Genomic DNA, 24,210 nt, shown 5'->3' with positions numbered 1-24,210 from the left:
ATAGGTTGATACTAGGCTATCTGCCCTAGGGCATTTATAAGCCTAGCCGGAGTGTGTTTGGCTTTCGCCACCCTTTTAGATTAGTTGACTGTGCCTCTGTATAATAGGTCACAGAAGATAGCCCTTTTGAGGTTAGTTTACTGTGCCTCTGTCTAGTAGGGACACAGAAGAGATCCCAGGGGTAGACCTATGATCTCCCATCCACTCGTCAAGATTTCTCTTGAAGAGGGTCATTGAGGGACTCTGCTTAACATGGATTGGGATTTTGTTCCAGAGTGAGGGGAGCCTCTGGCATATGAATCTGTCCCTCCAGCATGTCCTATTTATTTCTGTGCTGAGGTTTAAGTCCCTGGAGCGTGTAGCTCTAAGGGATTTGGATTTCCTGAGGTGGAGCATGTCCATTAATTCTGGGATGGACATGGCTTTATACATCAGGCACAGATCGCCTCTGAGTAGGCGGTAAGCAACTGAGTAGAGCTGGAGTTTCTTTAGCCTAACTGTGTAGGGCATCTGTTTGAGTCCCTTGATCCTCTTGGTGAGGGACTTTTGGGGTCTTTCCAGTTGCTGCAGGTGTCAGGTAAAGTGCATCCCAAATGGGGCATTGTATTCAATTATGGGCCTGATGAGTGATAAGTAGAGTGGCACAATGACCTCTCTTGATCTAGATGTGAACCCTTTTGTGATAAGGTGGGCTATATAGATGGTCTTTCTAACCACTTTGGCAATGTGATTGTCAAAGGAGAGATTGCTATCTACTTGGCTCCACAAATCCCTAATTACTTCTTCTGTACTTAATGGATTACCACCTATGTGGTAATTTGTGGGCACTTTGTTTTTCCCAAAGGGGATGACTATGCACTTTTTGGCATTTAGCTTTAGGCCATGGCTCTGGCGCCAGTTATCTGTCTCTGTGAGACCCTTTTGGAGGATGCTTGTGTCAGTCGGTGAGTCGATTATGGCACCTAGTTTGCAGTCATCTGCGAACTTGGTCAGCCATAGTCCTCCCATGTTAGCCTGTACCTCAGAGAAATATATACTGAACAAGAGAGGTCCCAGGACTGAGCCTTGTGGGATGCCAAGTGTAACTGGTTTAGAGTCTGACATGGCACCTGCAATTCTGACCATGTGGGTTCTATCCCTGAGCCAGTTTGCAACCCATCTTGTGACATAGGGGTTGATATTTAAGCTGGTGAACTTATTTATAATGCCCGAGTGGGGTATTGTGTCAAAGGCTTTTGTGAGGTCCAGGTAGGCTGTGTGGACTACCTTCCCTTCATCTATGGCCTTGGTGACTGTTTCAAAGAAATTGACCAGGTTCAAGAGGCAAGATCTGCCCTTAACAATGCCAAATTGGGTAGGAGCCAGTGTTTGGAGGTTCCCAATGTCTTTGTTTATGAGTTTCATGATGATACGCTCCATAGCTTTGCAGACCAGGCTAGTCAGGCTTATAGGGCAATAGTTTCTGGGTACCGTTGTGGCACCACCTTTGTGGAGTGGGACCACTGTTGCTGTACGCCATTCCTTGGGTACATATCCTGTAGTAAGGCTGAGATTGAACAGTGACTTTATGTGAGGGTTCAGTTCTTCTTGGAGTTCATGTAAGACGCAGCCCGGGACACCGTCCGGTCCCATTGATGCTGTGTTTTTTGCTTTGGAGAGGGCAGCTCTCACCTGTGCATCTGTGATGTCAGGGAGGCTACACTCTGTTGGGATAGACATTTGCTCTTTTGGGGGGGGGGCGGGAGAAGTTCGCACTGAAACTGTCTGCCAGGATGTTGGCAATGTCTGTGGGTTAATTTTGAACTAACTCAGAGCATATCTGGGAGTTGCCACCCAGGTTCCTGACATAACTAAAGAAGACCTTGTGATTATCTTTAGCATCTTGTGCAATTTTTCTTTTGAAGCTGGCCTTAGATGATTTTATGAGGGATCGTAGTTTCTTGCTAGTACTGATCAGAGATGTCTTCCCTTTTTGGGATTTTGCTCTATCATGTAGTAGCTTCCTCCTTCTGTTGTATAACTTATTTATAGCTGGGGTCCACCAGACAGGTCTCCTGCCTTTGGAGGAATGAGTCTTGGTTTTATTTGGGATAGCACGATCCATATATTCCTGTAGGTGTCCATAGAAAGCATTTGTAAAGGATTCTGCAGTTTGGGCCATATTTTCCACTGGCCTGGGGGCTTTGAAGGATTCCACCTCGGTTTTGAGAAGTGTGAAGTTTGCTTTTGAGAAGTTCTTCACCGTGGTTTCCTTGGCTGGATGTGGGGACGAGATATGGATGTCCAGTGAGATTAATTTATGGTCAGATCTTACCAATGAGGGGTATACCTCCGGTATGGAACATAGAGTCCCCATGTTGGTGATGATCAGGTCCAATATGTTTTCCCCTCTTGTGGAAGTGGTGACCAGTTGTTCCATAGCATTTTAGTTTATAAATTCTAGGAACCATTGGGTGAGGGTGTTGGGGCTTGAGTAGTGCTCCCAGTCTATGTTTCGGTAGTTGAAGTCACCAAATATAATGGTGTTTGGAGAGACCTTCATATTCTCCAGTGTTCTCAGGAAAGCTGAGTGGGGTTCCTGAGTTTGGGAGGGTGGTCTGTAGCAGGCTACAAACTGAAAGGCAGTTTTGCCCACTGTTAGTTGCACATGGATGGTCTCCAATGCTTCATGCAGTGCCACTAACCTGGAGGTGTGGGTATCTTTGATAAATATGGATACTCCCCTTCCTTTTGTGGTTCGGTCTGAGTTTTTGGAGCCGAAAAGCATGGTATGAGGTATAACCTGGTAGTGCTGGGGTGCTCTCAGGAGCCTTGAACCAGGTTTCTGTTACTGCACAGTTATCAATATTCTCCATACTGAGGAGAGCCTCGAGTGCATGCATCTTGAGGCTTAGACTTCTGGCGTTGAGCAGCATTACCCTTAGTTTCTTTTACTTTGTGTTGTCTATGGAGGTGGGTTTGTCTTTTGAGCCTTGCCTAAAAAAGGCACTATGGGGGTGGCAAGAGTCCTAGACAGTATTCAAAAATCCAGGGGTGACAGGTGCAAGCCGTTCCTAGTGAAGCAACGTGGCTTGTCGAGCATGTCATCCCAGGCTGACAGACACTGGATCCCCTTTGAATGACACCAATACTTTAGCCAATTGTTAAAATTGATAATTTTGTCTTTATACTGTGGCATCATTCTTGGTGAGGGTAAGATGCTACTCAAGGTCAGGGTCATACCGGCCTGGGCTACATGATCAGAGAGCTCCTCTATGTCTCTTTTCATGTAGTCCAGGGAGGTACATCTCAGGTCATTCACACCAGCATGGGCAATGACGGAGTCATATTTGTACTTGCTTTGGAGTGACCTGAGTGCTTGTGTTATGTGCCGGATCCTGACATCCGACAGGCAGCTTACAGTGACCTTCTCCTTGTTCAGCCTGGTGAGTGGGACATCAGTGTGTCTGACAAAAGAGTCACCTATTACAAGTGTATTAGGTGTGTTGTTTAGCCTTAAGGGCTGTGACTGTGTGGCACACTGACTTTGTAAACTATGTGATACGTGGGTATTGTTGTGGGGTAGCGCTTGCTTGGATGTCTGCTTTGGAGGTCTCTGCTGCTTGGGCATATTTTTATTTAGAGCCTTCGAGTATGTTTTTGTGTGTTTATGTGTTTGGTTTTCTGTTGCGATAGGTCTATGTGAGACTGGATTTGTGGTGTGTGTGGTTACCTTCTCCTCCTGACTGACTGCGCCAGTATTGGATTGACAGAGCTCAGCCTCCAGTTTGGCTATATAGTTGCATCTTTCACATATATTTGAGCTTGTTGGGAGGAGGAGAGGGTGGTCTGTGTACATAAGGCAGTTGTAACATTGCCTCAAGATTCCCAGATCCACCAGCTGGACTGGAGAGTAAACCCGAAACTGACTTTTGGACATGCCAGAATAGTATAAGGAACTACTTTTTGACTGATCAAAAAGGACCAATAGGGAGCCAAGTACTTAAAGGGAGTATAAGAGGGTGTAGTGCTTTAGTTTATTAGTGCTTACTTATAAGATTACTTATACGAGCAACTGCAGAGCTTTAGAATGGAAACAGAGTGCTTACTTTGAGATTTAGAACAGTTCTAAGGGAAAAAGTGAAGAGCAGACTTTGTGGAGCCAGGAATAGTTTAAACCCGTTTAAGCGGTGCTGCCCGATGCTGCGCTATGCACAAAATCGTGCAAAATCACACAAATGCGGGTTCTAAAGCAGGGAAACTGAAAGAGATAGGAATTGACCCAGAGCAGCCAAGAAGCTACTAGTTTCAGGGCTGAGACCACTCCTCCAGGGACAGATAGGCTGCTCAAAGCTCCCCACTCTCACTGGTGAACAGAGAAGCTTCCTTCTATCCAAGTAAGGATATGGGCAAAACAGGAAACTATACCACAGTCCGGAATTCAGCAAAACCTGAAATCTGGACTAATCTAGTTCAGCAAAGGCGGGAAAAGAGAATTTTTTTTTTTCAGGAAACAGCAGAAAAACACACAGAAAACACTGTAAATGCTATAAACAGGCTAGCGCATTTTAGTGTGTAGCCTACAACAGTTATACAATACAAAAACGAGTTAAATTGATATAAAACAAGTGCAAAAACTGTAAAAAGCAGAAGGCAAATGCAATTTAAACTTTTTAAAGCACAGATCAGTTAGAATTCACTTTTTAGGTGGGAAAAGGCAGTCAGAGCAAAAAAACGGAGAAAAAAATACTTAAATCTGGAAAAGTCTCTCTTGGGTCTCTCTGTTGCCTGTATCACTCTGCAGGACACCAAGAGGAGCTGTGTGGAGTTGTATACTGGTGCAAAACTGTGCAAATGCGGGTTTTAAAGCAGGGAAACTGAAAGAGATAGGAATTGACCCAAAACGGCCAATAAGCTACTAGTTTCAGGGCTGAGACCACTCCGCCAGGGACAGATAGGCTGCTCAAAGCTCCCCACTCTCACTGGTGAACAGAGAAGCTTCCTCCTATCCAAGTAAGGATATGGGCAACACAGGAAACTATACCACAGTCTGGAATTCAGCAAAACCTGAAATCTGGAGTAATCTAGTTCAGCAAAGGCGGGAAAAGAGAATCTTTTTTTTTTTTTTTTTTTTTCAGGAAAGAGCAGAAAAACACACTGAAAACACTGTAAATGCTATAAACAGGCTAGCGGACTTTAGTGTGTAGCCTACAACAGTTATACAATATGTATTGTACATCCTGTGTAGGTGTAAGACAGCAGGAGATCAATGATATGTCATTATCACAATTCTAAGACAGGCTTAATGCAGTGATCCCTATTCCCCATAAGTCTATTCACCCATCTGCATCCTGTTACACACTAAATCCGTTACATATCTGATGGAATGCAATACTCCTCTGTTAATATGTGGTGATAGCACAGTTTTCACAAAGGCATGCTCTGTGTGAGGAAAGTCTCATACAGAATGGTTCCCCATAGGCAGCAGCGTTCCTTTTAAACATGCTTCTTATCAGCAGGTGGTTGCCTCTAAGCCAATCTGTGGGTCTGAAATATTAACTGCAGCCAATACAGCTGATTTACACTATCATCAGCAAATGACATGCAACCACTGTACAGTATATAAGGCCTTCATGTAATAGACATAGGCAGAGAGTCTAAATACTTTGAAGGACAACAAGCTGTAGGAGTAACTGTGGGAACTGTGTCAGCCTTGTTGTAGAGGCAGAGCCAGAGTAAGGCTACCCTTTATACTTCAATTAACTCATTACATCTGAGTGATGCCTCCAGGTGCATCTGCAGTTAACTCTTACTGACACCTCTAGGCATCAAATATTGTTTGTTCATATTGGCATCAATAATTCTGAAACCATGCTATATACAAGTTTTTAAAAGATTTCATCTTAAGTGTTACACAAGGCAAACTCAACTGCAATAATATTGGACCTCTGTCTAGTGTAGACAAATAGATACTAACTATTCGTTTTATGATATTAATTTATATAGATATAATTTTCACATTTTTCTAAATATCTAACAACCAAGTAATGCAGATAGAACTTATTAGTCTCATATAAAAGCTATTAAAGGAATAAAATGCTGCTGACAGTATGTGTGTAACTTGAGTGGTTGCTGAGATGTTGTAAGTTGTGTACAAAACATTACAAATGCAATAGCAACTGTGTTTACTGTGACTTATGAAATTTGGTTTAAGACCTAGACCCTAAAGAATACTGCCACTATAAAAATAGTTTGTGCTTAAGAGTTTATCATTTACACTTCTTTCATAACCTCTATGGTTCCAGAGATATAAACATTTGTTTGAAATGTGAGGATATAATTTAGTTCTGTCAAATAGCTTAGGTTCCGCCCATTGGAATTTACACTGCAAACTTCCTGAGCTCCTTTGGAATGAAAGAATTAAGGCATGTGTTTAAAGTAATTATGTTAGTTAACAGTATCACTAACAGAGTACTTGGCAACATGTTTGGTGTGTACTTGAGTAAGATGAGGTATAAATATAAGAATATGACTACCATTTGGGCAACTGTCACACCATGTGTTGTAGTCTAGTAGTAATTTGCAGCATGTATGAGGGCAGGCCTTGTTACAAGAAAGGACTTCCAATGTGTATGTTAGCTGTGCAGCTATGATAGTCTGCACAGTGACTTTGGAAGGATTGTGTAGTGCACTGTGATATTAGTGGTCCTCGTCTGCAGTACCTGAATTGACATTCTTTGTGAATGCATATTAATGCATGACATGACACTTTATGCACATCTAAATTTGCTATAGGGATATGTGAAGCGTGTTCTTACCTGCAGGCCTGTAACTTCCATCAGTGAAAAGCAGATATGCCATTTGAAATGTATTGTGTGGATAATGAGTGCATGACTCAGTCATTAATTGCTTCCTTTACAATAGTGTACATTCACTTCTACACACCACTGGATTTGAACCCAGGACTGTGTGCAGCAAAATGTACTGTTTGCAAGGTGATCAATAGACAGATATACTGAGTCACTGTGATAGCAGGCAATAGAGATACTGAGTCACTGTGATATCAGGCATATTTGCAAGATATATGTGTACACATGCAGTTTCAACATCCATCTGTATGTGTATGCTTCATATGGATGTATGTGGTTACCAGGGTCCAAGTTGAATATATATTTTGCCATTAATGCCTTAGCAGGTGTCTTTCAATATGTTGCTGCTTTTACACCTTTTCCTGCACTTTTTTGCACATTTACCTGCTATCACAGGCCTCAGTTTCATCCATTATTATGCCTTTGTTTAGGTACACTCCCATTTTTTCCATTACTATTTAATCAAGTTTGTGTGGCATGGTATGGCACATCGTGCAGCTCCACTGAAACACACTTAATGACAGTAACTGGCAATTATTATGTTTTGCTTAAACCAGCTGTTTTAGTTAAGAGTTGTGTGGCATGGCAGGTTAATGCAGTGATCTGCAGCTGCAATGGTCTTGGGTTTTACACATGGGATAGGTGTTTATTTTGTAAGTGTGTATTACAAGTTTAAAAACACACAGTCAGTATAGCTCTATTTAGCTGAGCTTAGCAAAGCTGCTTGATGTGGCGCATTATGCAGCAATGCACTAAAATATAAATAAAAGAAAAATGGGGAGCTAGGAAATTGATGAAATGGGGTGCAAGCTGGGGGAAAACATAGTGAAAGGCAGGTAGGGATGTACAGGAAGGGTGTAGGAAAGAATCATAGCTATCCATTTCTTGTACATCAACAACTGTGCACTTTGACAGAATTTGTACATGACTTTGAACTCTCAAGCCCAGGGAGAGGGGTCAGGACAACATGACTGTGTTGTCAAGCCAATTGCACCAAATTACATGTGTCCAGTGGATGCTTGTGAAATGGAGAGCTATGTATGGGACGATATTTTTTTTTTGGGACAAGTACCCATTTTTTTTAAAGATGAGAATGGAATGTTGGGGAAGGGACATAGGTACTTGGGGGAAATAAGTATGGTAGGTGAGGATGCATTTGGAGACAGACAAGACAGCAGACAGGCACGGTGTTTGACACATGCGGGGTTGAACACCTTGGATAGGGAGAGTGTTGTGGAATCGAAGTCCCATGTGCCTCCAGACAGCAGCAGAATGACTCACATCCCCACCCATAGGACTGTTGACACTGCTACTTCACTGTCCCAGAGGTGGCAGTTCTGGAGGCTGGGCACTGTGGCAAGGCTGCCTCTCTAGGTTGGCCAGCATGTCCTCAGTCCAGTGCAGGTGGCAGTCAAACCTGCTGTAGACTTTCCTATGCACCAAGACCAGCAGCTCATCCCAGGTGACAACACCCCTCCCACCACTGCTCCCAGAGGAGGGCCTGGGCCCTGTCTCATGGGGTGGTATTACCCGATGCCACAGGTAGTGCAGGGGAACAGAGGGGCCAACACCGGTCTGGGTTCCAGAAGTGTTGGGACCAGGTGCCACAATTGTTTGAGGCAAGGTAGTCAGATCAGCCGGAACTGGCCTACCTTGACGTACTGTGGTAAATGAGGTATAGCAATAAGTTACAGTTAGTAATTACCAAACCATTGTTAGTATTAACAGAATTGGACATCATTTTAATTAATTCAAATACATATTAATGCATATCATGTCACACAGCAGTAAATAAAATAACAGTCAGTATGTTAAAAGCTTGCTAGTAAGAAGTAAACCATAAGGCCAAAAACAGTTTAACAAAATATGTTAATATTGAATCATAATAACACATAACAGTAATACATCACATTTTGCAAAAATATAGGTATTTTAACAACATATTTTAATATTAAATCATAATAATAAATAACAATAATAAATAAATGAAGATAAGGGGTGGGGAGAGAGAAAGAACCAATCCATTACTGACAGAGTAGACAGTATCCTTGAAAACACTGATAATAAATACTCTACCGGCATGCAGTGCCAGTTTTGAATACAGTGACTACAATTCTCCTATAGTTAATGTAGCACATACATACCTCTCAAGCTGTTAACATGGCAATTATGAGCTGAGCAATAGCAAATACATGTACACAACTACACAGAACTCTTTCACATGATGTGGGCTTCTACAACTACCGAGGTGTACTGTAAGCAGATTTGGTAATACATTGCATTCCAGGTAATCATTTTTCTGGTAATCCAGTGACAGTCAGATTAGGCAGTTTTAATTACATTACATGAAATTGTGACACTTGAGAGACATGCTTGTGTACAGTACATAAACTAGACATCTGTCATGCCTTAGTTGGCAGGCATGGGGCACCCTGTGATGCCTGTGCACTGGCCCAGTGATCAAGGAGCTTCAATTCTCACCACTAACACCAGTGAGGGACATCCACATTGGGAGGATAACAAGTACACACACAGTAAAGTACAATTTCCCTTAAGAGCACACAGAGATCACAGTCAGTCTGGGGCTCCTACTTACAAGGCAAAGTGTTGGTGAATTGTTGTCAGCTTCAGCACAAAATACAAAATCCCCAATATTTCTCTCTGAGAAAGTCTTAAATTGATAATACACATTACTGCTGAGTAATTTCAGATTACATCATTCGTGACACTTCTACTTAAGTTTTCCCGGCTAACAGAACTTACAATTTTAACATTTCTTTTTGTAATCTGCACTTGACGGGAAGCCACAGCAATAAAAGACACTTTACATGTAAATCCTAGTAATTATGTCTGTCTTAGAACAGAAGAAAGAATTTGCTAGCCCAGACATCCTCTCTCCTACTTTGAGATCAAAAAGTCATAAAATGCTTTACTTACCAGCTTTCTTCCAGTAGGGTGCACTGTGGTTACATTTTTGAAGCGCAGAACATAACACAGTTTTCTAACATTTGTTACACAAGCCTGTGGATCATATTAATATTTACAATGACATATAATTATTTATTAAATTCTATCTGGCTGGGCTGGCAGCCCTTCAGTTTTTCACCCCCCCTCCCAAGAACTCAAGCTTGCATTTCAAGTGTTCCTTGAGAAACATTGTTTGAGAGGGTTGAGTCTATCTGGGTATACCTTACCCCATTCCCTGTCTTGAGACCCCATCTGTGTTGGCGTTGCTAATCCAACTGTGGTGCTGCACTGACATATATGCTTGCAACCCTAGGCTCCACCTTAGTAACTTGGCATTTTTCTGGCTGGCTTGATGTAACCATGTTAGGGGATTGTGATCTGTAACTACAGTGAATTTCCTTCCATACAGATATGACTAAAGTTTCTCCAGTGCCCACAGTATGGTTAGACATTCATTTTCTACAGCTGCATAGCATTCCTCCTTGGGTTGACACTTATGACTGAGCTAAACCACTGGGTGGTCTTCTTTCTCTGAAGAAATCTGGGTAAGTATAGCACCCACCCCATGGTTTGAAGCATCCAATAAACTCTTTGCTGTAATCTGGACTGGTTAACACAGGGGGTCATCCCAAAGCTTCTTTAAGCTTCTGGAATGCCTGCTCACATGGTGTAGTCCACACTACCTTATCTGGCCTGTTTTTCCATGTCAGGTCTGTGAGGGGAGCAGCTATGGTACTTTAACTGGAGACAAATTTCTGTAGTACACTGCTATCCCTAAGAATACCCTCACCTGTTTATTGGTAACACATGCAGGCCATCCCTGAATGGCTTCCACTTTTTCAGGTACTGGCTTGATCTTACCACTCCCCACTCTATGTCCAAGGTAGAAGACCTCTGTCATACCCACCTGACACTTGTTTGGCTTAATGGTCAACCCTGCCCTCTGTAGTCTGCCCACCACCTCCCTGACATGCTGAAGGTGCTCTTGCAAGGAATGGCTGTAGACGCCAATATCACCTAGGTAAGCAAGGGAAAACCTAACTGCTCCTGCTAGGATATGATCTACCAGTCACTGGAAAGTTGCTGGGGCATTTTTCATCCCAACGGTCATCTTTGTAAACTCATACAAGCCAAAAGGATTACCTCTCTCTAGCACTGGGAGTCAAGGGCACCTACGAGTAGCCCTTGGTAAGATCAATGGTGGTATGATACTTAGCCCCACCTAGCTGATCTAGGGCTTCAACTGTCCTAGGCATGGGGTAAGCATCTGACTCTGTGTGACTATTTAATTTCCTGTAGTCCACACAGAACCTGGCACTGCCATCATTCTTTGGCACCAGCACCACTGGGAATGTCCAGGGACTGTTGGAATCTTGAATTACCCCTAGTCAAACATTTCCTGTATCTCATCCCACACATTCTGTTTGACTCTCTCAGGCACCCTACAAGGGGCCTGTCTAATAGACCTTTGGGGTCCTGCATCCACCTGGTGAGCCAGGTGGGTGCACCCTGGTTTCCTAGTGAACATGTCCCTAAACTCCTGTAACACTGCTCGTATTTCTCAAACCTGGTTAGGAGATAGCTGCTGGAACATTGCTACTCCTTCCACTGAGGTGTCAGTCTGAGCATCAGTGAGGAGATCAGTCACCAGATCTCCCTCCGACTCTTCCTGCAATCAACTCCAAATACTCAGTACAAGGGCCTCCCTATCATGGTCAGGATTCATCATGTTAACAGGGTAAAATATGTGCTCCTGCCTCCTGTCTAGCAGTTCCAACATGTAGTTAACATCACTGACCTTCCTTACTACATTGTAGGGTCCCTCCCAGGCTGCTTGCAGCTTGTTATGTCTGACAGGAATGAGAACCATTACCTGCAGCCCTGAAGTATAGTCTCTAGCTCAAGCATTCCTGTCATAGCAGACCTTTTTACTGCTGTTGGGCTTCTACCAGGTTATCCTGGGCCAAGTCCATGAGTTCCCTGAGCCTTGTTCTGAGGATTAGGACATATGCCACAACAGACTCCTTGTGGGATTCACACTCACCCTCCCACTCATCTGAAATTAAGTCTATAGGCCCCCCTCACCCTATGCCCATACAACAACTCAAAGGGTGAAAAACCTGTGGAGTCCTGGGGAACCTCTCTGTAAGCAAACAACAGATGGGGCAAATATTTATCCCAATCATTCTTAAACTGGTCTGCAAATGCTTGTAGCATGGACTTGAGTGTAGAGTTTAACCTCTCAACAAGATCATTAGTCTGGGGATGGTAGGGGTGGGCTTCAGGTGCTTCACCCCACAGTGCTTCCAAAGACAAGCCAGCACATCTGACATGAAATTGGCACCTCTACCAGTTAGTATTTCTTTTGGGAAACCTACCCTGCTGAAAATCTGTAACAAAGTGTTTGCCACCGTTTACACCTCAGTGGAGGACAAAACTACTGCCTCAGGGTATCTTGTAACATAATCTACTACCACTAGGATATACTTTTTCCATGTGGAACTTGGAGTACTCAGAGGCCCCACAATATCCATAGCTATCCTCTGAAATGGCTCCTCATTCACGGACAAAGGCATCAAAGGAGATTTTACCTTGTCTCCTACCTTGCTACCTTTTGGCACTGCTCACGGGTCCTGCAGTACCCTGTTACATCTCTGGAAATTCCAGGCCAATAGAAGTTCTGCATAATACTTCTCTTTGTAAGTTTTATGTCCATATGACTTGCAAAGGGAATATCATGGGCTATGGATAGAAGTGCCAGATGGTGGGCTCTAGGCACTACCAACTGATGTATCCTTTCATCTTTTAGTCCTCCCGCAGGGGTCCACTCTCTATACAGTAACCCTTTGTCCCAGTATACAGAATCCCCCTTCCCTTGAAAATCAGGTGCCTCACTTGCTACCTGCCTCAGGTCTTGGAATGCAGGGTCTGAGAGCTGAGCCTGTCTCAACTCTCTCTTTGTAACCCTTCATAGCTCCCCTTCTACAGGAAGTCTAGTATCCTCTGACAGTGGTGCCTTACTGTCAGCCTGGGTACTACTACTCACCTCTTCTTTTACAGTCATTCACTCCAAGGAACCATCAGTACCCACAAGCAGCTGGGGCTCACCTTCAGTCTCACTGCTACAGGGTAGCTCCCTCCCTGAAGTAACCACCTCCCCAGTCCTAGCTGCAAGTATGTGGTCTGACTGGGTCATCTCAGGCTACCGGACCCATATGCTTGTCTCCAAGCTTGACTGCATGTAACTGCATTAACACATGGTACTGCCTTTTCAAACTCCTTCCCTATCAGGACATTTGCAGGATGATAGTTTGGTACCCCTGTTGTCTCAAGACAACCTGCTATCGGCATTTTGTCATTCCCACTTACTGGATCCTTCACCTTTTGTTCCCCACCTTGTCTCCATGGACATCTATATGCCACATGGCCCCACTGGTTGTATTCAAAACATTTGACTCTAGGTCCTGGACTTGTACCTGGACTAATGGCTTCCCCTGCTACTGGCAGATCCTGTTGAGGCAGTCTGAGCTGTCCACCATGGGTTTCCATAGACCCATGATCAGCCCTGGGTGTCCCTTTCCTCTGCAAGGATGCCCTGCTTGCTAGGTATAGGTCTCTCTTCTTCCCCAACTCATCTGCAGTTGAGCATTGTCTACCAGATAACCAGAGCCTCATGTCCTCAGGAAAAGCAATAAGGGCTTGTTCCCTCACCAAAAGGTCTGTCAGCCCTTCAAAAGTAGTGACCTGACATCCATTCACCCACCTATGAAAACAAGTGCTCAGTTCAGCAACATAATCACACACATTTTCATCTGCCTTGTGTCTATGCTCATGAAACATTTTCCTATAAGCTTCAGGTGTTAGCTTATAAAATTCTAGCAAACAATTTTTTACAGCATTATAATTTAAGAAATCATTGTCAGACAGTTTGGACTAAATAGTTACAGCTTTACCATGGAGTATGGGGGTCCGGAACCGTACCCAGAACCTTTGGTCAACATCATACTGTTTATATACCCTCTCAAACATATGAATGAAACTATCAAAATTATCACCCTCTGTAAACTGTGGAAGAAATTTACTGACCTTTATTGCTTCTGGGGTTCAATTACTCCCTCCCCCATTTCCTCCAAGACTCTGGCGAACAGTCAGCATTTCCTTTTCATGTTGCCTCTGCCTCTCCTTCTCCTCAGCTTCCCGACATAGCAGTTTCACATTCTCCTCAGTCTCTAAATGCCCCAGTCTCTCTGCTGCTTTGATTTCCAAATGCTTGGCCTCCAACTCAAGTCACTTTAGCTCCAGATGGATTTTAAGTCCTCTGCAGAAAGGCTGAGCTGTCCATTTTCTGAGTGTTGTACATCTCCATGGCCAGTCTGATCATCTTCCTGGTTGCTATTCTTGAATGCAGCTGTAACCAAAGCTGCAATCATGTCTGCTTTAGTCAGGGTTCCATGCACCAGTTCTTTTGCCTGGCACATCTCAGCCAACTGGCTACTTGTCAGCTTGCCATATTCTTCTGCTGACATGCTTGTCTGCTCTCCCTGACTGACTACACTAACAAAAGAAATAAAACAACTGTGATATGAACTCCGAATGTTGACTGTGTGGCTGATTTAGAGTACAAAAACACCTTCAGTGATCACTGTACACCAGCTACAGGAATTCACTATCCACACCACTACAAGCCAATTAATATGTGATGGCTAACTCACCACTATCAAACAATTAATATTTGATCTGGATATCCCATCACTGCCACCAATTAATATGTGACCCCCATGCACTGGCCCAGTAATTAAGGAGCCTCAATCCTCACCACTAACACCAGTGAGGGTCATCCAAATTGGGAGGATAACAAGTACACACACATTAAAGTACAATTTCCCTTAAGAGCACACAGAGATCACAGTCAGTCTGAGGCTGGTTTCTCCCTTTTTCTCCAGATCTCCAATAAGACTCCACACTTGGCACAGCTATAGGGTTCAGATCTTAGCCAAGTGGTCAAGCCAAAACCTCCAGCACCCTCTCTGTCCAACTAATGCTTCATGTCCCTGCTCAAGTAGCTGACACACACACACTTTGAGATTTGAGTTATATACAAACACACAGACACTCCTGGGGAAGGCTGGCACAGGTTCTCCGGCTATGCCCCCTTCTGCTCAGACTATATGGTAGTACCAAATGCCACCAACCACTACTATCAACTACTATAAAGGCCCTTACCAAAGGGTGCTCAATTCTACTGTGCAATTATCCAATTGGTAAATGTGACTGAGACTTGAAGGCTATTTAGGAGTGGCTTATACAGTATCACCAAAAACATGCAAGTGCTTTGAGAGCTTAAATTATATCTACACAAAACAGCCATAGTTAAAAGGTTTAAAATATTTAATAATAAATAATAAAAACACAAGACAATACTCATCAATTCAACACAGCGACAATAGAGAGTTCAGAAATCACAGGGAAATATTTTAAAGCAATATTGTAGGATAGTCTCACATAAATATAGAAAACATCTACACTAATCTGGCTATATTCCTATCTGTCTCTAAGAGAACCTATGTTCTCAATACTACTTACAAGGCAAAGTGCTGGTGAGTTGTTGTCAGCTTAAGAACAAAATACAAAATGCCCAATCTTTCTCTCTGAGAAAGTCCTAAATTGATAATACACATTACTGCTGAGTCATTTCAGATTACATCATTCTTGACACTTCTACTTAAGTTTCCCACGTTCACAGAATTTACAATTTTAACATTTCTTTTTCTAATTTGCACCTACCAGGAAGCCACAGCAAAAAAAGACACTTTACATGTAAAACCTAGTAATTATCTCTGTCTTAGAATGATAGAAATAATTTCCTAGCACAGACATCCTGTCTCCTAGCATGAGATCAAAGAGTTAGAAAATGCTTTACTCATCAACTTTCTTCCAGCAGGGTGCACTGTGATTACATTTTTGAATCTCAGAATGTAACACATTTATTACACAAGCCTGTGGATCATATTAATATTTACAATGACATAGACTTATTTATAAAATTCTGTCTGGGCTGGCAGCCCCTCAGTTTTTCACATACCCAATAGCTCTGACTGCAGGGGACATATGCAAAAAAGTGTAACAGTGACTGCAGCTTAGTATAGACATGCAAGGAATTCAGCAATTCTGGAATATGCAGACAGATGTATTTAGGAATCAACAATGTTGCTCAATACTTTATTGGTATTGCCGATACGTGTCTGTAAAATGTTAACACAATCATATCTGCTCATAATATTGGGCTACCTCAACCATATACCATTTGCTCCTGGAGTGGGAGAAACAAACAGCATTATGTGACTGAATTTGTTTAGCATTCTAGAACTATTACCGTGCTGTACTTGAATGCAGTGGCAGTAGAACACACATGCATGACATACAGCCATACAGCATTTACTGAAACAGATTTCGTTAGGAATCAACAATGTTGCATAACACTTTATTGGTATTGCTGATGAGTGTCTGTGAAATGTAACCAAAATCATATCTGTTCATAACATAGCCTATCTCACCCATATACCTTTTGTTCCTGGAGTGGGAACAACAGACAACATTATGTAACTGAATTAATTTTGCATTCCAGATCTATTACAGTGCTATACTTGACTGCAGTACCAGTAGAACACACATGGATGGAAAACAATGTGGCTTAACACTTTATTGGTATTACTGATAAATGTCTGTGAAGTCCGCACAATATCTGCCCATAGAGTGGGCTACTTCACCCATATACCCTTATTACCTGAAATAGGAGGAATATAGATCATCATGTGACTGATATTGAACTGGAGACAGGCTTGGACCATACTATGAATTAAACAATGCAGTTTGCAGGCCATTAGTTTAGCAATCTACAGTGATTACAGTGTTACACTTGACTGCAGCAACCTTACCATAGACAAGCAATGCATACAGCTCTACTGCAATGGATATGACAACACAATCCTGCTGTACACCATTTTGCTTACTGTTATTAGTATTGTTTATTGTTTAATGCAATACATTTATTGTTCATTTATTGCACTACAGCTCTAATTGCCCATTTATTGCATTACAGTTTTTATTGTGTTACTTTATTGCTGTAAATGCTTTACTCTTTCTTGCTTATTGCACTACAGTTAGTGTAATAAATCTGTACATACCACACTCACAGAGTAACCTGGCCAGTTACCTGGCATTGAATTCAACATTGCGAGTCCTCTCATTTGCAGCTATTGGAAGAAAGCACACCATTATGCACACCAGTTTTGCAGACATTCAGCTTGCATATTGGTAAAACATTGGATAACATACTTATATATTTGTGGGGCATTCCCAGTTCTGGCATCTTGGACCCAAGTGTCCAAGGTTTCCCTCTTTCTCCTCTTCAGGTTGTCCTAATGGTGATGATACTGCTCATCTGTGTGGGGGATACCAGTAACACTGGTGAGTACCTTGACCAACCAGTCCTAGGCCTCTGCCTTACACTACAAGTCCTGGAAACCACCCTGCAGCAACCTGGTTTCATTATTTTTTATCAGGAGCCCAACAAAGACCATGGACTCCTGAACACTCCATCTCTGTGCCTGACAGTGCGCTCCTTCACCAGAACCACTTGGCATATCACCAGTTGATCAGACTCCAAAGACTGTTGCAGAATTTCCACTTATTGTGCCTAATATAGGCTGTTTTCCTGCCCTTACACATCACTAAGCAACATTCAAAAAAGCACCACATTGCTTAGCAGTGTGCAAACCAGCTAAGAAGAGCTATGAAAACTTGCACAACCGAGGTTTTAGCTAAGCTTAGCACTTCACAAACACAAGTAGCCATTAGCTTGTTTAAGCATTGTTCAGTACAGCACAGCAGTGCCATATTTCACAAATTTGTTTTTAAAATGAAACATATATTAACAATTAAATTACAGATATCTTATCACTGCTATGGACTCAAACTCAGGACCTACTAAGCATTAGGTTGTATCTCTACCCATTTAGCTACTTGGATATTATGAAAAGTAGTATACCTCTGCATATACTACTGGGCTACCTGTTAGCATTGCTAAGCACAGCAGTGCCCTACACAAACATGCTTAAATAGACCCAGACATAATTAATTGCATCTGCTTTTTTTTTTAGATGTCTAGGAACTGTCAGCTATGTATGTATGAGTGCCGCTCGGTTCTGCTGTGCTCAGTTCTGTGCAGTGCAAAACGCAATTAAAAAAAAAAAAGAAAAAAACAAAAACACTTAAAATAAGAAAATATGTAATTATGATAATTAATGACATTCAGTTTCTATTTTTAGATGTCTGGCAGATGTCAGCTGTCTATATGTGAGTACAGCTGAGCATTGCTGTGCTCTGAGCTGTGCCATGCAAACATACAAAAAACAGAAAAATAAATATTAAATATTACACATTTGACAATTCACAGCATGTCAACAGTATTGGGGAACAGTACAGGGAGCATCACCCTGTACACATCCACATCCACAGTTAGTTTCTACACTTCTCCCTACATGGATTCAATATCCCTGTTCCTATGCTCTCCCTTGGCAGTGTGCCATCATTAATATGCATGGCATGCTGCAAAAGAGGGGCCATGGCCGTGTACATGGATACATTCTGTGTAGGCTCTACATGGTGCCTACACAGATTTACTTAAATCCTGGGGGCAATCTTCCTCAGAGACTGTATTTTGTGTTGTTTAACACATTAACCATTATGTGACAACGGTTCATTTGTTAGTCAAGCATTCATAATTATTGAGCTTAAAGTTATTTCTAGTTTCTTAGACACATGTTCAAGCAAACTAAGTAGTGATAATATATTGACAGATCATTTTGCAGATATCACATGTATTAGTGGAATGTTAAAGAAGCCTAATCTCCTATGAAGGCCACAGGACTTTGCACTTAAAATACTTTACTGAAAGAAATTAAAGTTAAAGGAAATGTGTACATTAGTTCTTGACTAGATGGATGGCCTCCTGGTACCCTTGTTATATCCCATCATCTAAAAGAGAAGTGGCCATCTTCCTACACAATTTTTAGGCTATTATATTCTCCAATATATTTAGGACAAGTGAGGTAAATGGCTATTGCTTCAACTACAATCTGCATTTGGGCATCATATATTAGCTAATAGTTACAACCCTAACTCTGACAATACCATGCCTTTTTAGAATTTAGTAATCCTTTTAGGAAACTGGTACAATCCTAATCTGGGAATATTTTAATATCATAGTAGATATGGGTTCGATTTCTGTTGTCACAATTAGGCTTGTGAGGTCATCTAAGCTAAGTTTTTGTGTTCCTTATTTGAGGAATTTGGCCTGATTAATATTTGAAAAGCTCATAACCCTGGTATAAATGATTTTATCGTTTATGACCACATTCATGTGGTAGTGAGTAGATTTGATGTGCAGTTTATTAACCACATGGCCTTCTGCTGCATAGGGATATGGGTCTATATTGGAACTGTGAAAGCCCTAGTCACCGAATACATAAACACCGACACATATTCCACAAACCGCAAATACCCCGAATGCCCTAAACCGCGAAATTCAAAAACTCCAACCGTCATAGTTGTCCCACCCCACCGCCCGCTACATACTACCTACCCAAACAAAATAAATAAACCACATACATACACTAACCAAAACCCTACTTCTAACCCTAAATTAAACCCTACTTCTAACCCTAAACTAAATCTTGCATATACCACCATGTATGCACTTACCTTAACCCGCACTCTAACCCTAAGGTCTGTAACTATCGCAGACTTACCTTAAGAAGCTATACCCAAACAAAATAAATAATCCACTCACATACACTTAACAAAACCCTACTTCTAACCCTACACTAAATCTCACATACATTACCATCTATGCACTTACCTTAACCCACATACTAACCTAAGGTCAGTAACTATCGCACACTTACCTTATGGAGCTATACCTCAGAAGAGCCAACCATGACGATTAGACATTTCGGATTTTGCACTTCAGGACAATCGATGTTTTTGCAGTTCGATGAAGACGTGTCGGCGTTTACTTATTCGGGTAAGTGGACCTTCAAGGTTCTAATAGGGAACCAAGGATATAGCTATACAATCTGGTGCACTGCCCAATCATGCCCTACTTAACTTACAATTTCCATTTGATAATCTATTTTGTTCACAATGGACATTTGGCACCTCCATCCCTTGTTTTTCAGCAATAATCATTTTATGGAAATGTTGAGAATTTGGATTATGGATTTTTGGCAGGATTTTGATCCAAATGATATCATATGTATATATGTTCACACACCATAGGTTTCTTGAAGTTCTTGTGTAGGGAGAAGGTTGGACACTTTAAAAGACAAGATAGACAGAAGAGGGGAAAAGATAAGTGGCCAATGTACAGAAAATATTTCAGTTGGAATATATACTGAAGAGCAGAGATTGTTAGGACAAGATACTATCTTGGGTTGTCAGAGAACTGATAAGAGATTATAGAGCTTCATCATATTAAAATATGACTAACAAATGGAAATGCCAAGGGACTTACTTACATTGCAAGACTTACTTGCACGCAAGTATAGGAAGAAGCAAACACATTTATGTATAATTATTATGATAACCCATTAGGTTTCCTGTTTTTCAAACCCTATTGACATCAATGCAATTTTTAAGGAAGAGTATTGGTCAGTATCTCAGGGTATGCTTGGTCCACAGCCATCTGTAGTAACTGCTTTCTTTGAGGGGATTCTGGTATCTAAGGTGTCATAGCAGGACTTTTTATCCTGTTGGTTAAACCTACTACCTCAGCAGAGATACATTTAACAATTGATGGATAGACTATATCCAGTGGAAAAGCACCAGGCTTGGATAGCTTAATACTTATATTTTACAAATGTTTTAAGTTCATGTTGGGTGATACATTATTAAGCTTTTATAACTGGGTTATAAAACAAAGTAATTTCCACCAGATTCTACAGGCACTAAGGCTATATATGCTACCCAAACAAAACAGGGACCCTTTTTATACAGCTAATTATAGAACCATCTCACCAATACAAAAAAATTGGCAAACTTTTGTGGTTAGATTGGAAGAGGTTTTTGCTTTGCTTGCTTGTCCAAATTATCTAGGGTTCATTAAGAACAGGACAGAAGGACTCAAGTTGATTAGACTTTGGTTACACATCTAGATGATCTGCACAAAGTCTTAATATCCATTGCAGCCACAGAGTTTTATTTTAAATGTATGTTTATGTTGTTGACAAAAGACAGAAAGGGTTCATGACTACTTTTATCCAGTAGTGTAGCTTACTCTTTGTCAATCCATCTGCTTATGAACACTCAAATTATATTTTTCACCTTCCCCTTTGTTATTTATTCTGCTGACATAAAAATTGATCAATTATTGTTTATGAAACATAAGCAGAAAGGCATTAGCACAAAAGGACTCAAATGTCTTGGTACATGGATGACCTCATTATGTGGCTCAATAACCTGATAGCAGATTTAAACTGTAATTTATTCTCTACAGGATAATGGCCTTATAACTATTCTTAAATCAGTGATACAACTTGGGTGGTTAAAGCGGCAGCTGTCCTTGGTGCAAAGTGTTATGGGATGCAAGTGACAGATGCTGATCAATGAGTACTGCAGTATCAGCATTCAGAAATGCAGTTCTACACCATCAGAATTTGACAGAAATGTCCCCTAAGACCTTGCACTTTCACCCAGCTTTAGCTACATCTCTGAAAAATGTCAAAAAAGGTCTTATGGTGAAAATATGACTTGCAGATTATTTGCTAATGAGAGGTTGTAACATTGTAGAAAAGAATAAAGGTAAAAGCTGTGGCCATACCTAAAGGAAAAAATAATTAAATCTATACATCTTACTAATAGTTGTATGTAGTGTTAAGGTAGTATTGCCTGATCCAAATTAAATTTCTTGGATTAGCATATCGGACCTAAGGCACATCTAGATTATTACATAAAATGGTTTGAGATTGTGTAATAGGCTTTTAACTCATTAGTGACTTTGTCTTTACATATACAAAATATGGAATAAGTGCTAGTGAATCTCTAACTTTAATACTTCTAGGTTTATACTAAAAGAGTAGAATAGAGAGTTGATTATCCAAACTAATTGGGACCTAGGGTAGTTCAGATAATCAAACTGCAAGGTTAATCAAACATACATTGAATCAGACAAAAAAAAACCTTTCAAAATCTTATTTTTTTCTTAATGCAGGGAATATGCTTTTCAACCATTCAGTGATTCCAGTGGAAAATAAAGAATATTTTTCACACAACAAGCTCAAAATACACACATAAAAGAATATGTATAGTGTTTACGTATTCAGAATTTATGAATTTTTCCTACCCAAAAACATTTGAAGACTGCGTTTGGATAACTGGCATTTCAGATAATTGACATTTGGATGATTGACCCTCTTCTGTATTATTATTTAGATCAGTTGTGCTGATTGGGATTAACTTTTGGTTAGTCAGAAATAAATGATTTAGCTGCATTCATTATGAGTTTCTTTCCGATAAACCACTGGCAGATATTTGAAACAATGATTTACAAGTGTTTTTAATATCTGCTAATGGTCTGCTCTATTAAGAAGAATATCCTCATCACACAGGATTAACACATTGAAGGAAATGCTGATGTTATACCATTAATAAAGAGTGAAAATATCATGAGATCCATTATGGATCCTTGAAGGACACCAACAGTGCAGGTGCCTTGTTAAGAGATGAGATTGCATTTTGCATGTTAGACATTCTTTGCAAAATGCAATTGTGCAGGCAGTTTTAATGACATCAGTAGTGGAACTGAATTGTTGAGTTTGCAAAACAGTATCCTTTTACTGATGCATTCAAGTGTCCTTTGTTTAAGCTGACAAATGTGTTACCTACTAGAGAATCATTCCCTCATACTTGGGTAGATCTTATCTGTGATGGTAGAAATAACCATGTGGGTGTTCTGAACAGGTCTAAGTCCATGCTGAGAGTCATTAGCAGTAAGTGAAGATACTATATTGGTTTATATGCTACATTATTAAAAAATAAATATTTATCAAAAATTTGTTGCAAAGGACTGAGGATGAATATGAATTTGAATTGTTTTGGGTTCAAGAAGGAAGTGATTTTGCGTATGCGAGTAATTAAAATATGTTGAGTAGTTTAGATACAATGCAAGTGGTACGCAAGATATAGGAAGAGATTTGTCAATAAAGGATGCTGTCACATGAAGGAAGGAAGGGTTTAATGAGTTCAGATTAGGGCTGTAGTTTTTTTTTTCAGAAAGGTTTAAGAGCACACACTGTTTTAGCTGAGATTTTTAATTTTTTTTAATTAGAAGGAAAGACATGAACATTTTCAGTTTTGCTGTTGTCTTCTGTGTAAAAAACATACATTCGATTCAAGGAGTGTGTGGAAGACTGATTGTTGTAATAAAGTTTCCAAAGCTTTCCAGAAGAAATGGGCCCGAGAAAAGGAGAAATGGCCCCATGGCCTGAGATTTTTTATTCTTTTACTTGCAATTGTCAAAATATGCTACATCCTGGTTTCTGCCAAAATACTTAGGATAGAATGTCACTCATTTCTGATTAATATAGAATGTTTTGAAAAACATCCTTTGAACTATTTGTTGTTTATGGCCTGTTGTTGAACTCAGAGCAACAAAACCACATTCAATTTTATATAACAAGGTAACCAGAATGACTGCCTTAAGTCACTCTGTTACCTAGCTGCCACATACTTCATTATGTACGCATTTCTTCAGAGGTGATCCAGATCAAATGCATAAAGTAACCTCTCTGTCTCATAAACCAACAATATGAAGTCACTTTTGCAGCAGATTTTTCTTCCCATATAAGTGACAATAATCCACATGTTGTATGGTTCATCTACTAACTTTAATAGACCTTTAAATATTACCTAACTACTTGAAGCTCAAATGTTTTTGTCACTGTGGCCATTTCTTACTTAATTTGTCACCCCCAAAAAAACTGCGTAATTCCTCATGTATATGAGGCAAGTCCTGTGCACATTCATCCTCCCTATGAGGTAAGAGTGGATTGCAACATGGCAGTCACTTAGGTCACTTAGTTATCAGAAGATTTTGTATCATGACCTAACCATCCTGCACTTGCCATTTTAAGCACCTCAGTGGTAAGGCGTACAATGGGTTCAACAATGAGACATCATGGACATCATGCAGTGATGTCACCCTTATAATCCTGCATTTAAGTAAATCTATAATTTTTTCAAACGCATCTTCAGTCCATAACCTATACACCTCCTTGCAAGTAAAATTTATAATGTATGTAAGTCCTTTGGCATTTCCAGTCTGCATTAAAATCCAGGA

This window comes from Protopterus annectens, chromosome 17.part0 (assembly GCF_019279795.1).
Source record: "Protopterus annectens isolate FY-2018-M chromosome 17.part0, PAN1.0, whole genome shotgun sequence".
Lineage (NCBI taxonomy): Eukaryota > Metazoa > Chordata > Ceratodontiformes > Protopteridae > Protopterus > Protopterus annectens.
Note: the sequence above shows the minus strand (reverse complement) of the source record.